The sequence below is a fragment of the Empidonax traillii genome, unplaced genomic scaffold (assembly GCF_003031625.1).
Source record: "Empidonax traillii isolate 1590-97213 ecotype Southwest subspecies unplaced genomic scaffold, ASM303162v1 scaffold2:size4533513, whole genome shotgun sequence".
Lineage (NCBI taxonomy): Eukaryota > Metazoa > Chordata > Aves > Passeriformes > Tyrannidae > Empidonax > Empidonax traillii.
The window spans coordinates 2346695-2362241 of NW_020955195.1; the positions used below are offsets into that span (position 1 = coordinate 2346695).

Genomic DNA, 15547 nt, shown 5'->3' on the forward strand with positions numbered 1-15547 from the left:
GAACGTTTTTTCCTGTCAGTAAAGGCAGCTGATTGCTGTACAATTATGTGTGATACTCCGATGCTTAAGAAATTGAGGGAACTGCTAGTAGGAGAAATAAGAAGGCCCAGAATTATTACTTTTTGTGGAAGGGCTGTCTAGCATGTGCAGGCACATGTGCAGCATGATAGAAGACCTGAGGACAGAGAAATGGAGGTTGGTTGTATTGTCCTTCTCCAAATGGGGGCAGGTGGGAATATGCTGAAATGGAAGCACCGAAGTGAGAAGAAGGTCTTATAAGCTGGAAGGAAACAGAAGGAACCTCTTCCAAAGGAGATGAAGGATCTAGATACTGAAGTCAGTAAGTTTTGATGCTGAAAAATCAAGAGACAGTATTTCACACTTGGGCATACCATGTGGGGATAAAGAGAGAAACTGGCCTAAAAAATGGTGTGGGCATAGCTTAAGTACTGAAGCCTCTGTGGAAGTGCAGTGTAGACTGTGAGTCCACTGAATCCCCAGAAAGATTGTTGGTATCTTGACCAGTGGCTGCACAGACTCTGGCAACACTAGAGGCCAGTTAAAGGCAGCAACAGGATTAGTCTCTCCAACTACCTAAAGAGATAACACAGTAATGGATGGGAGGGGTGAAGGTACATCAGGGAAGGTTAAACTCGACTTTATCCTTTAGCTGCAGGTGCTGGGGCGATAATTAACAGAGAGATAGATATAGACACAGAGAGATACCTGTTCTTCAGATTAGCACAAAACGAGCAGCAGCAGGAACTGGTTCATCCTGAAGCCAAGGAGGGGGTTGTGTCTGCAGAGCAAGCTGGCTACAGCCTAGATCCAGCCCCGGATGCCTGCAAGCAGCTGAAGAATGTGGAGGTCAAACTTGCTGCCTTGATAAAAGCGCTGTAAATATTCAGAAAGGGAAGATATTTCAACAGGGCAAAATGTAACAGCTGGCAGAACTCAAAAGCTGCCTGTTTTTTTACGCAAAAGCACAGTGCAAAGCAAACCCCAACCAAGTGTGAAGAAAACAAGTTAGATTTTACAGAGGAGACTGCAGTGTCTTTAAGTGTGGAAATTTGGCTGGCAATTCTCAGCAGCTCTGGAAAGATTTGGTTTTGAATAGACATCCTTCATTCTGCAGCATGAATTTTTCTTGATGTTTGGAGGAACTCAAGATTTCAAGAGGCATCTCTAATGCTCACTTTCTGAAGGTGCTTCTCCAGCTGCATAAAGAGAACAAAAGCAAAACCTGGTCTCAGTCCTTCCTCTGGAAAAAGTCACTCCTGGAAAAGGAAGTGTCAAAGAGGTGTTTCTTGCCTCCTGGAAAGCAAGTCCTTGTGTGACAGCATGGATGAAGAAAAGCTCACTAATGCAGAGTATCCATGAGCTCAGTAGAGGCCAGGATGGGAAAAGAGGAGGAAGTTGTTCTGACAACCACAGCAAAAAGTGTGACTCTTTCTGTGAGGGCACTGTAGCTTAGATAGACAAGAGCCCATATCCTCCCTTCTCATAAACGTGGGCACAGGTTTCACAGAGAGGCTGCAGAGTCCTTCTCTGGAGGTATTCGGAAGTCACCTGGACACAGTCCTGAATGACATGCTCTAGGACACCCTGTTTGAGCAAGGGAGGTTGGGCTAGATGACTTCCAGTAGTCCCTTCCAAGCTGACCCATTCCACAGTTGTGTGAGATGCTGCCAGAAGAAGGGCTGAGGCATTCCTCCAGCCCCATGCTGGAGGTGTGATGGATACAGTGTGAGCTGGGGGAAGATGCTGGAGAGCCCAAAAGCACAGCTTTGCTTGTGTGAAGGCCACAGCACTCCACTGACTGTGTATTGCAGCGAGGCTGAGTAAATAAAACATTTCAGGGCCTGTGGATGGCTTGTTCTGAGTCTAACCTTTAAGACAGCATACTTTCCTCCATGGCCTCTGGTCATGCTGACACTGAAGCAGGCAATAAACTTATAGAGTAGTTCTGTCCTTTTTTTGCTTCTGGTTCATGGGCTGGTTTTGAACACTTGATGGTTCATTTCCTTCCCTTCTGCAGTGTCACTATCTAGTGAAGGAAAATCATCACTTCCTAAAACTTATCTCCTTGCCACTAAGATTTGCACTGAATGTTGTTGTCTGCAGCCCTAAAACTGTGGGTTAAAGAAGTTTTGTTAATCGGGGACTGACTGTATTTATATTTAAACCTACAGCCTATGCTATGCAGTCAAAGTCTCAGGTGCACATCTCCACTGACTTAATGGGGCTACTCAAATAATATATGCTGTCTGTGTAAAAGCTGAAGCTTTTGTAGTAACAAGCCCTTATTCAGGCAAAAGTTGCATTGAGTTTCCTGAAGATTGACTGAATAAGGACCTTAAATGAGCAATTTTTGATCTTTATTTAAAAAAAAAAAAAAAATTAAGAAACTAGAGTACTACAACTGATGTGGAATGGTATTTGGCTGACCACAAGGAGATTTTGGTAATTAACCCTGTTGTGCCTAAATTGTTGATAGAAGTCCTTGTGAAAATAAGCTTAATTAATAGCAGAAGGGCAATGGACTGTTCAGAAATAACAACTGAATCAGTGCACACACACTGCAAGTTAATCAGTTATTACCAACAATAAAAATAGGGGGAAGAAGTGAGCTTGCATCCCAATCGTGGATTTTGTTATCTTTTAAAGATCCTGTGGCTGGCAGTGTCTGCCATTTTCAAACTCTGTGAAAATGTGCTGTTTGCATTTCTTGCACCTGATAAATTCCATCTGTATATTTTATATATATATATATGCTCATCTAATTAAGACTGCATTTAAAACTTTGCAAAGGCAGCAGTTGGAAGCTCTAATAAAGATTAAGAAAGCAGGAATGTGTATAATAGTGATTTCTAATTCACAGTAACATACATAGTTCGAATTGACGTAAGATCAGTCTAACTGAAGTAAAATAGGTTAATAATAGTGAATGTTGCATCAAGTAACAATGCCTGGGGAATGAATGAAGCTGCAAATTGGAAGTGTGTGCTTTTAATTACCGATTGTCTAGTTCCACCAGGAGGTGAACATTAAGCACATTTTGAAAACCCCTAGCTCATTGTTTAAAAAACGTTTTTGTAAATCCACTCAAGGAACAAAAATTACTCCAAATTCAGTGCTGTTTCTTTTCAGATGGGGCAACTTAGAGCCTTAAATTTTCTGCTTTGTGAAATTTTTCTGGATGCATCTTAAAGAGAGGATTCCAAATGTTTTTTTTTTTTTGTTCTGGCTAGTGAATCCTGACAACCCTCTCGGGCACATGGTGTGATTCTTGGGGTGTCCTGCACAGGGCCGAGAGTTGGACTCGATGATCCTGATGGATCCCTTCCAACTCAGCATATTCTTTGAGTTTGTGATTTCAACTTACATCTCAAGGCCTGAATCTGGTGAATCTTACATCCTGGCTGGTCCATGAAGGTTTGACAAAAGAGGTTAGACAAAACCTTAAAGGGGTTAGACAAAAACACATTGCATCGTTTTATTTGCCTTTCTTTGCATTTGATGAGGTTCTATGTCTCCCAGGCTTCATTTCTGTATTGCAATGAATTTTTGCTTCCTTGTCCCATGCATGGGGGGTATTACTAGCATTATGCATTTATCAGAGGAGATGAAATGCAGAATTTTTCAAGCACGACCTTTGTTCACACTGAACTCCAATATTCTGCATAGATATCTATCCAGTCCCATGGCTTGCACAGAAACCCTGGCTCATGCAGGCCAGTCTATCCCTGTAAAAGTTGTCTAGCAATGCATACGTAATGCACACCAAAATATTTTTCTGCTGGAGTCCTATTTTAGGCTAATTTGTAGAAGACAGACATTTGCACAGAGGAAGGTTGAAATGTTAAAAATACATTCATGCTGCATGCCATTATAAAGAATACCTCTGGGGAATCTGAGAAAGGAAAAAAACCACTTCATATAAAATTAAAATTGCTACCTTGTATAAAGTTCCAGTATTTTAACTACCAATTCTATATATTTTCTTTGCCCTTCAAACTATAGGTTAGATCCACGGTTGGGAATGCCAGCTTATTTCTGGCGAAGTCAAGGAATTTTTACCACCTAAGTATTTGGCTGCATGTATATTTTACATCCAAAAAATAGTAATTTTGTTAACAATGAGCTTCACAGCACCCTGGTTTATATAGATAACTGCAGATGCAATTTTACTTATATTTAATGTTAAGTGTCTGTGAAAAATTACAAGAAATTATAAGAAATTACAATTAGCTCAAAACCATGGTGTCTCTTCTTAAAACACCATCAGTCATTTGGCAACTGACCTTCATGAGAGATGCCTTTTAAATCACCCTTCTTAAATACAAAATAAGATTAAGAAGTGTTACTCAGAACTGCTTAAATCATGGCTTGCTCGCATCTGAGCTACAATATGTTTATACTTTGTTTAAAGGACTCGAAAGCATCTTATTAATGACTCCAGCCAGTTTGAAGCCTGTGTTTATCTTGAAAGATGGAGATGATGAGCACAAACACTTTTGCCCCCAGCAGGCACTGGGGCAGACCTGCAGTGTTCTTTGATTGGAGGGCAGTAGTTTCCCAGACTCACTTCCTCACATGGCACAAGATACGCACTTCAAAGCTTCCCCACTGCAAGGCACAGTGGAGGATGCATTCAAACCTTCTGTTTGTTTCCAGGTGTAATAACTCTGCAGCAGCAACTCTGTTACCTATTTTTGTCTGTAAATACAGGGATGGGAAGAAAAGTGAGGGTGGCAGGTTGCAGTAAGCAGTGTGATGTCACTTGTTCTCACTGTTGTCACTGGGCTGTAAACCAGGTTAGAGTGACTAACACTCCCATGTTAGGTAATATAAATCGAAGCTAGGATGTTCAGCGAGAGCTTGGGTTTCTAAAAAATAATAACAATGCAATTATTTCTTACTAAAAGCTAGGAATCTCCTTCCTGGAAGACTTTATGAAAGCTGTCACCATCCTCTGACTCAGATATTTCAAGTCAACAGAAAGTAAACCAAGACAGAACAGATGCTCGAAATACAGATTAATCTTTAATGGGTGTCCCAAGATAAAACAGTGAAGAGTCTTGAAGTGATTCTGCAAGAATAATAAGTAATAGAAAAGAGGTGAGCAAAACTCTTTGAAAAGTAATTTTCTGAATGGAAGGATTGCTAATCTGCTCTTTCCTGCTTCCTGAACTTAGTGCAAACAAGGTCATCTAGGCCGAAAAAGAGCTTGGATTTCCAGAGGAAACACCTCAACAGCTGACTGCAAAATGTGTATTAAACTGTGGCTTTCTTTATTGCTGAAACTTGTCATAGAAATCTTTGGTTTATACCAAGGCATTTCTTGGTGTGCTTGTCTAAGCCTGTAGTCTTCTCGAGTATCGTGACGTTAAGAACCATCAATCTTGCAGGGTTAACAGTGCTGTGTTTTGCCCTGTAGAAGTTACAAGTACGAAGAAACAACTTCCTCCTCACTTCCTCCTCTGAGAACACAGCGTGTTTTCCTATTTTCAGCTCCGCCCCTTCATTCCCCTACATAATGTCTTCTCCGTGAACAGCAAGTTACATCTCCTCTGACCCCTCAGTAACTGAGCAGCTAACAGTCCATTTGCAGCTCTGTAGCTCTTCCCTTCCACCCAGCCTTAGACTTCAGTGTGGGCTGCTTATTCGTACTTGCAGCAGGCCATTGTAGTGAGGGAATGGGTTGAAGAGGAAGACTAGCCTTTGGAAAAGAAGGGATAAGGTCTTACCTGAAAGCGCGTGCCATGGGAACTGCGTATTGGGTGTAACTGGCAGGCTTTTACTTGTGGGGACTGCAAGGGAGGAGGCCATGAACTCCTCCGTGAGGATTTCCCACCATCCTACAGGTGTTTTAACAGAACAGCTTAAATCAAATGCTCCATTTGTTTCTCATGAATAGCTCTATATTAGCTGTCTTATTGGAAAATGTTGTTCAAATGCTTTAACAGTTGGCACCAATTTTCAGAATTTTAAAAAAACAGCCTTTTGATGACATTGCAAAAACTCACACTTTTCTTAGAGGAACCTAGATTTAAATAGACACCAGTGGCAGGGCAATTTTCATCTCTTCTGCGTTAACATAGCTCTGTTTCCACTGAAATTAAACCACCAATTCTTTTAAAAATCCCATCCAGTAGAAACTGCTCTCTTTTGAATTCCCTTTTATGTGAGATGAGCCATAACATTTGCCTATTGTAAACTAAATGTGCTCTTTCTCTCTGAGTAACCATGCTGAAGTTCTTTATTTTAGAATTTAAAATTGCAATCCAGTTAATGTTTGGAAATGTGTAAAGATGGAGGACTCTAGTATATGGTGAAGAATACACAGCTGCATTTATACATTAAAGACCTGATTTTTATTTCAGTTTTATAACCAAATGAAGGTACAAATAGAGGCAATCCACTGCAGTCAGTGACGTTTTGTAGCAGCTACACTGGGGAAACCATGATCAGAATCAGGAGCCTCTTCATCTGTTCAGCCCTGAGCCCCTCTCTGAGATGCTGACACACAGGGACTAAGGGAAGAAACTGGGATCAGTTGACAAAATGAATGTGCCAGCTTTTATTTTTCAGTGTAGAAGGGTCTGCATTATTAATTTGAATATTTATTGCTGTCTGTGATACTCCAGTGCATTATTTTGGATTACAATCGGTCTGAACTCTCTGCTTTCAGGTGTTTGTATTTCTGTGCCACTCAAAAAAAAACCCCCACCATGGTGGCAGTCTGAGCGTGGAAATACAAGCCAGGAAACTCAAAGATACTGTTCCCTCAGTAACCATGTATCATCCAGATGGCTCATAATAAGGCAAAGCATTAACAATACGAACGATAACATCAACCACTTCACTGCAGAAGAGCAGTGGCAGTGCATTATGTCTGTAGAGTGAACCGTAATTTAGAGTTGCCTGTCTTTCGTGCAATGACTTGTTTTCAGTCGCAGAGCATTTTATGCACTGAAAATGCACTGCTACACTTTCACAGACTGCACTGCACGATTTCACAGCGCTCCTGCCGTGCAACAAGCAAAAAAACTTGGAAAGGGTTGCATGATGGGTGGAGGACCCCATTTGGGGAGACACCTTCAGCCATCAGACAGTTGCCAAGATCAATAACGCAGGCCATTTGTTCCAGGAGATAAACCACATTATCATTTATGGATTTTGTATTTGGAGAGGGTCGTGTTGGTCACTGTGAACTCTTAAAAAATAAATTAAGATTTGTTTTTTATAAATTTTGCGATTAGTTGTCAATTTCTCCAGGAACTGACACAACCGAACCCACCATTATTTTTGGGTACGTATCCAAGTGCTGCCTTTCACATTTCCTTGCCTTTCCATTTCCATGAGTGACAATGGAGGACAGGACATCTGGTCCCGTTGAAGCTGTTTATTATTGACCAACTGCTTTCAGGCCAAGCCCTCTTGGTGCACTCCGTATGCTCTGTAGCTGTACAGCGGAGGATGCCTCTGTGCTCAGCTTGTGCCGACCCAGCCCCCGAAGATGCGGGGAGCACTGCGAGCCCGGAGCCGTGGGCGGCTGGAGGGCAGTGACCTCGCCGGGAAATCCGTGCCCGGGTTTCTGCTCTTTCTTCCTGCTGTTCTCAGGGAGAGTCGGCCGAAGGGTCGGTGCAGGAGCCAGACGCGAAGGGCTGGGATGCTCCTCACGCACGCTGGACCGCGGAGTTTCGCTAAGAGCAGTGGGTGCAGCTACACCACACTCCTCTGTCTCGCCGTGCGAGGCCGGAGCGCACAAACCCTGCCCCGAAGTTTGTTTTTGGCTGCACTGTGCACGCCCACATGCAAATAGCCGCGTTCCCGCCCCCTCCGACAGCAGCGGCAGAGCAGGGAAGATAAAATAAAAAACAACAAAAAAAGGGGGGGTTATTTGGGGAGGGAGGGTGACAGGAGAAGGGAAAAGAAGGACAAAGAAGAAGGGAAAGCGCAGAGAGAAAAGGCAAGAAGGAAAGGAGACCTCGGAGGGTGGGGAAAAGCGAGGCTCCTGGGCGGCCCCGACCGTGGAGGGGGCGGGCGGCCCGGCGAGGGTGGGAGACCTCCCGCCCTATAAGAGGCACTGCGGGGCGGGGGCGCTGGCAGCGGCAGCAGGGCCGGAGCCGGGGCCGGGAGCGGGGCGAGAGGGGTGCGAGGAGGCGGTGGCGGCTCCCTCGGGACCGACCGGGGAGGTAGGAGGTGCTGGAGCTGCGGGACGAGGGGCAAGAGTCGCGGGCGGCTGGCAGGGCGGCTTCACACTTGTCCCCGCTCCGCCTGGGGCAAGCGGTACAAAGCGAGAGGGGAAAAACGGGTAGGATGGTGGGGTGTTGGGGTTTTTTTTTGTCGTTTTTGTTTTTTGTGTTTTTCTTTTTTTTAATTGTTTTGGTTGGGGGCTGCGAGGGGAGAGGGTATATTGGTTTGGGTTTGGGTTTTGTTTGTTTTCTGTCTTGCGACGTGGTGTCACTCGCTGTGCCCAGCGTGTCGGGAACGCAGCTCGGAGGATGGCTTACGGCGTAGCAGCGGATCGGAAAGGGGTTAATAGTGTGTGAGTTGAGTGCCTCTTTTTTTTTTTGTTTTTTCTTTTTTAATAGTTGTTTTATTTTATCTTATCTCGAGCGAGGCGACTCTGGCTTGGCAGCACTCGCGTAGGGTGGCTCACCTTTCTGCCGCCTCCTCTCCCTGCCCCGGTGGGCTCCAGAAGATAACGGGAGGGTTTTCATCCCCTTCACCCCTGCGTGAATCCCATAAAGTCGAGGGGTGAGATGGGGGACGGCCGTGGAATGAAGGGGCGTGTAAAAATAATTATAATAAGAATCTATCTGGCCGCTTTCGCGATGGGCAGGAGGCTCAGTTGCATGCAACAAATCATGCTGCTGCGTGCCAGACTATTGGGAAGTCTGGACTGCTACACTGCAACCTATTATCAGGCTGTTGTTTCAAAAGACTGGAGCTGCACGGCAACCCAGATGCTTAAAACGTGCCTGGAAAGATACTCTGATTCTAAATTCAAAGCTCATATTAAACGTTATTTTTGCTTGTTTTTAACCAGGAGCGCCCCCCTTACCCCCCCCAGCTGTTGACCTTGGGTATTTTAGAGGCTGTACAAGTAACATACTTGAAGGATCAAAGCTGATCTTCAGTGTGTTGGAATAGACCTCACTGAAGCCAGAGGGAAGTATACATATTCTAAACTGAAGCCTTAAAAATGAGATGAACTTTCTTCAAAATTACTGATGCAGATGAACACATTAAAATTTGTTTTGGAGGTGCTTTTGAAAATGAGTTGGTGCTTGCACTGCAGAAAACAGCAGTGTCTTGGGGATGTTCCATTAACAACAGATGGTCAAGCCTGCTGTCGGAAGGCTATTGTAATTGAGCAGCCTTGCTCAGTTTTGAAGGGGGGGTCATGGTAGTAAGCATTCAGTGCAAATGCTTCTTGTTCTTGGCCCTTGTGGCACAGCTTGCCTCCCCAACAAGTGGGAACGGCAGTGTATGCTGAGGCTTTCCCGTAACACAAATCAGTGCCTGATGCCCCAGCAGGCAATTAAGCTAAATGGGTAGTACCTGGGGCTCTGCAGTGCCTTACTGATGTAATAGGTAAAAAATAGTGTTGGTGGGTCTTTGCAGTTCACTGTGCAAATCTGAATTTTAGTTTGTGTAAGAGTTGTGTGATAGAATCTGTATCTGGTATGGTCTGGACAGGTATGGGCAGGAGTTTGATGCCTTCACTCATGACATGGAGCACCTTGTTTCCCATGTAATCATAATTTGGTAGGGCTCATTATGGTAAAAATTAAAGTCAACTCTTAACAAAAAAAAGTGTGGGTTGCATGGAACACAGGTGTTGCATGACAGAATTTAAGTTAAACTGTGAAACTGAGAATACATAGCATTAAATAATAAAGTTTGATTTTTTTTTTACTTTTTTTTTTTTTTTAAATATTCACTTTAGGTGTTCTGAGGGGTTACCTTCTGGCCTCTGGACTACAAGAGGTGACAGCTTGCTGTAATGTGAAGTTAGAGGGTGATAATCTAGCAGCTAGCCCAAACTATTCACAATAACTGTCCCCTGACAAGTTGCTGCAGAAGGTCATGTAGCTGTATGATAGGTGAAATAAACACCTTGGGTGCAGCTGTACATAAGGTTCTGGCATTTCCAGAAGTCATGATAGTCTTCTGGATATTTCTTCAAAATTTTTTCTGAATAGAGCTGCTTAGCAGTCCAGGCAGGTACATGGGAAGTTTCTCAGTGGTCTCTTCAGACAGAGAAATTGAGGCACATTTATAAATCAGTTTGTCACAGGCAACTGCTGGCAAACCCTTTTTGTACTGCTGATTTTTTTTCAAACCCAGGTCTCATTCATGTGTGTGTGATCAGAGGCTTGATCTATCTGGCACCAAATTCAGCATATACCGTCATGGTGTATGTGAAGAGTAGCTCCTCATCAAATGCTGAACTACAGGAGATGGAACACCATGAGCTTAAAAAAGGGTCAATGAACTTACTTTGGTTTTTGTTCCTGGAGTGGCCTTTTCTCTAGCATTCCTTAGGCTAAACTTCTTCCTGGCTGTGTGCAGGTAAACCAGTCTTCTGGGATTCAGGATTAAGCCTCAGTGACTTTAGGAAAATGACAGCAGGTCTTCTGTGCAGAATCTGGTTTTGAGCATTCTCACCTGTTAATCAAGTGTAATACATTTCAGAAAGCAAGTCCTCCCTTGCCTTCATCTCTGCAAGCCTGGTGCCTCACCAATGAGTTCACCTGGCAGAGTCAGACCCACAAAGACAGAGCAGGGGAAGGATTGGTGCTGAACTCATCCATCTGTGGCTAAATGTGATCAGCTCTGCTAGTGTTTATTATGTGCATTGCACCATGCAGGCACAGTATTTCTTAGGGTGTGGTTTCTTCAGAACTTTAATCCAGAGTAATTGAAGGTTGCTAGTGAACTAGTACTGGACCTGCTTTATTTTTCCCTGGTCTGCTTGCTCTTTTTTTTTTCTCTTCCCCTCTACTTCATCCTTTGTGCTGGTGCTGGAGTTCACCAGCCCAGGGTCGGTAATTGAGAGAAAACTCTTCTTTTTGTTTGGTGATTTTTTTTTTTTTTAATTTTTTTTTTCCACCCCAGCATCCTGTGTTCAACATCTTCTCGTGGCTTTGTGACCACTGGTGCCTGCACAAAGATGATGACAGAAGTAGAGCAGAAAGGGAACCAGATTACCACTTTGTTTAAGTAACCTTGAAACAAGCACCCATGGTGTTTATATAGATCTTCTAGGCTGGGCAACACACCAAATCCTGAAATGAGTCCAGAGGCCATGGCTGACTAAACACCAGCATGTTTTGATTAGGCTGGTTATTCTTGATGATTCCTCTGAGAGGGGCTAGAGTCAGAACTTAATGTTTAGTAGAACATATTTCATACAGAAAATATATTTTTCTTGCTCATCTGAGGGTGCTAGGGACTCTGCCCATTTTCTCCATGCCTGATGTGTTAGAAATTCACTCTCTCTGCAATTATCTCATATTTATGCCAGCTGAGGATTTTAATTCTGGATGGTCAAAAGTTTTTTGTGTAGTTCATGAGCATGTCCATCTGCAGTTATTATATTATGAGTATAGATAAAAAATACCATGGTGAAACTCTTGTGGTGTTCAAAAGATGATTGCCACAAAAAAAAAAAAGTTTCACACTCTGAAGCTACATGTCTTGTTTCTGTTGATTGTACAAAAGTAATACAGATCAACTCAGAAGAACTATCATGACTAAAACCACTGAATGGAGTGACTGGCATATGCTGTTTTCTCTTTTTGAAATTGGTGGCTGCAAAGCTAGTCCTATCTTTTTTAGCATTTGTAGTTGGGAGAAAAAAGCATGTGAGCTCGCCTCAGACTGAGAGCAAGACAGAGTAGGATGGAAAACTGTTGATGCAGCTTTCCTGACACAACAGGCTGACATGGTAGGAAAAATGGGAGCATTCAGGTCTTTATTCATTGGGTTATTAGTAAAAAAAGCTTAATCATAGATAATAAAAATGCATGCCAGTTTGAATGGCACAAATATTCACATACAAGCTGACCTTTTTCCTCTTCTGTTATTTTCTGGAGGAGTGTTGCTTAGCAGAGCTCTGCCTTATGCAGTGAGATTGGTTCGAGTTGTGCTGACTTTGTTAGAGAACAATCAGAGGTAGACAGAAAAAAAGAGAGCAAAAGAGCCTTTACAAGACTGTTCTGGTTTGGGCTGGATAGCGAGGTTATTCTCTGTGAAAGAGCAAAGTCAGAGCCTTTGACCGCACGGTTCAGAGATAATTCTGGGGATCTGGTTTCCTTTTTAGCAAGTTTAACCAGGGCTGGGTGGAAGACAGTGGTGGCCAAAACCCGTTACCACTCTACTTGCTTGACTCTTCTGAAACACTTAGCAGTTTTCCTAGCCCATTTCCAAGAGGAATGGTTGTTCCTGGGAGCAAGCAAGCAAACCGTGCAACAAATATTCATTAACGTGGTAGTTTGTTGTTAGTCAAAGTCAAAATTAAGCCATGTGGAAGGTCTCAGAGCAGCAGGTTTGGTGGTGTGGGTGGCAAGAGCGGGGCTGGGGACCAGGAGAACCTGGTTCCTAGCACCTGTACCCATCTTTTGATGACTTGCACATTTCCTCTTATCTGCTTTCACCATTATTATAGTAATGACATGTCCAAAGTTTATACTCTCTATAATGGAAGTGAAAGCCTTTTTTTTTCTCACCAGCAACAGGTAACACGTCTTCTTAAAGGCCATGGGCTGTGTTGCTAATGTCAGCAGTCTGGGTTTAAATCCAAGGTTTTCAGAGGTATGTCTGCTTCTACAGGTGGATTTTTGTGCCTTAAAAAGAAACAAGCAAGTTATCATAAATACTCTTTTTGGCTGAGAACTGTATTCATGAGGAATATATTAATGATATTTTGGGGACCTCTTGGTACCTTTTTTTCTCCTCCCCTTATTTTAATTATGCTCCCACTGCAAGAGTTTGGCTATGACTGACAGTAAAATCAGGACCAAATTTGGATGGATTAAAGAAACTCCAAACTCTCCTCATCCAAAGAACAAAGCAGCACTGACTTTTTCTGAGTGCAGATGCATGGACATTTCATTCTGGTTCAGTACAGGAGTCAAAATTCAAAATCTACTCTTCCCCTGAATGCAGTGTTCCTATTTAATAAACTAAATTGATCATTCATTTGTATTTTTTTTCTACCAAAGGTGCTTTTAACCTTATTTATTTGATTTAAAGTATTTTAGATATTTACTTATTCTTTATCCTATTAAATTAGAGCAGCAAGTCTTACTGCTTTGTTTCCAAACTCTCTCAAACTGTATTTTAAATATTCATTGTAAAGTAAGCAAAAGGAGTTTTTCCACTGTCTTTGGAGAGATCTGGACTTGCTTCCTTCGTGTACCAAACTGATACCATCACCTGTACACTGCTTGTTTCCAGGCTTTTTCAGACGTTATTTTTCCCAGTAATTTTTTTCATTCTCCTGATTGCCAAGTCTCCCCGTTCTTGTGACATAGTCTTAATATTCCACATTGCTGTATCCATCCTCCCGGTTGTGTTTATATATAAACCCAGACACAATTGCAAAACTAGGTTGTCTGTCGGAGCGTGCTTTGGTTCCAGTGGAACTTTCCCAGCACTGTTAAGGTTATTCTAAACTCGACACAAAAAGATAAGTTCTGAATCCCGTATCCATTGAAAATTTGTGAAACTTCTTTTTTTTTTTTTGTTCACCCAGCTCTCCTGCAAGGTTATTGCTTTTCCCTTCAGCATTTCATGCCGGTTCTTGCACTTGCCCAAAGTGTTTTCTGTTCCAGGCCATTTGGTTGAAATTTAGCCGAACACCTCCGTGCTTGGCCCGCTGAACCTTTTGGGGCAAACTGGTAGAACCGTGTCCCAAACCTTTCTGCACCTTGAAAGGTGCCTTAGGAACATGAACAAATTCCCTCGTCCTTCTTTCCTGGATGTGCCTGTGCGTGATGTTAAATTAGGCGTGCATCAGCCCCGCTTTGCCTGCCTGTTGAGTGAGTGCCCTGCTGACCCCAGGGACGGGAGCTCCAGCAGCGGGGTATGGGTTGTACAGCTGGAGCTGAAGAACAGAAAGTGTGTGTGGAACAGAACAGCTGTTTGCTCTGTGGATGAGGCGAAACGGGGAAGGTTGGCACACGGTTTCTGGCGGCGTGCCCAGCTAACTGCGCTGTGCCACACCTGACACAGCAGGTATGCAGGCTGCCTTATCGTGTACCGCCTATTTTCATATTCCCCTATGAATAACTTTGGAGATAAGTGGATATTGAAGTCTGTATGGGTTGCCGAGATTGATCAGAAATTAATTCCTTGTCATAGCCGACAGTCACTGCTTTCAAGAGTACTTGGACATCTCTTTATCACTTCAATGAATTACCAGCTTCCATATCAGCGCTGTTGGATGGCAGCCATGTGGGAGCCGAGGTGCTGTTGTGACCCTATCTGTTGTAGGCTTTGTAGACTCAAACTCTGCTCAGGCTGACAATGGCTGCTAAACACTGACTTCGCCAGTTTATTGCTTTCTTTTTGTCAGTGTCATTTCCTTTCATTGTGCTGGAGGCTTTTTCTTGTCTGCTGTTTTTCTGCATAGTGCAGAGTTTTTTTTGTTTCGTTTGCTGTTACTTGTAGCTGGGGCACAGATAGCAGTGCAGTTGTGTAGATATCAAGCTTAACAGACAGCTTGTTCTTTATGCTTGTGAATCTCAAAGGCACCGCTGGGATGTTTTCGACATTATAGGCCATGTTGTGTTCTGCTCCGTTACTGAATATGTGCACTGGTTTATGGCATGATGCTCCCAAATAGCAAAGATGGAAAGGAAAATAACAGTGCAATATCTCTTGATGTTACAGGACAGGCATACATCTCAAACTTCAGCTTAATCTTGTACCGGACACAGTTTGTGTCCTTGTCTTCTCCTGAGATGAAAGGACGATTTACAAATGCAAGATGCAGGAGAAGACACTCATTTCCAAAACGATTCTTATGAATGTGATGGGAAAGCTGCAAGGCTTGGTGTCTTTGGCCAGTAGAAGACAGAAGTGATGCTCCAGCGATGCTGCAGTAGGATCATGGAGCACCTGTCAGCACTGCACTGTGTTAAACCAGATCTGTGGCTGGTCAGTGTAAATGACTCAGTGACCAGGGTGTGCTGTGGAAGGGGTGGTGGTCAAAAATGTTTCTGCCCTAATATCATCCAAGCCTCTGGATTTCTTTTGGGAAAAGCTGCTTTCTTGGGGAAGCTGTGCCTTCCTTTTCCCCTTTGAGCTTGCTGCCAAGCAGAGAAGTACCTTTTGCAATGTGAAATTCTTTACCCTTTCTCCTAGTTGCACATGTAATGTCCTTAAACAGGATGTGCCAACAGCTGGAAAAAGTGACTGAGACTGTGTAACACAGCTTTTTGCAGAGTGTGTACTGACGATACTATACTTGCTCAGAGATCAAAGCTTAATGGCATGAATTGTGCTCAGATGTCGCAATTATTAT

General features: G+C 43.2%; 1 protein-coding gene across 1 annotated transcript in view; it reads left to right on the plus strand.

The window, feature by feature from the left end:
* The first annotated feature begins 8189 nt into the window (after positions 1–8189).
* The window catches only part of ABCA1 (ATP binding cassette subfamily A member 1), a 92268-nt gene continuing 84910 nt past the window's right edge, over positions 8190–15547 (plus strand). Inside the window, exon 1 of the mRNA XM_027895267.1 lies at positions 8190–8201. The gene's annotated coding sequence lies outside the window, so the exon portion shown is untranslated. The remainder of the gene's footprint in view (positions 8202–15547) is intronic.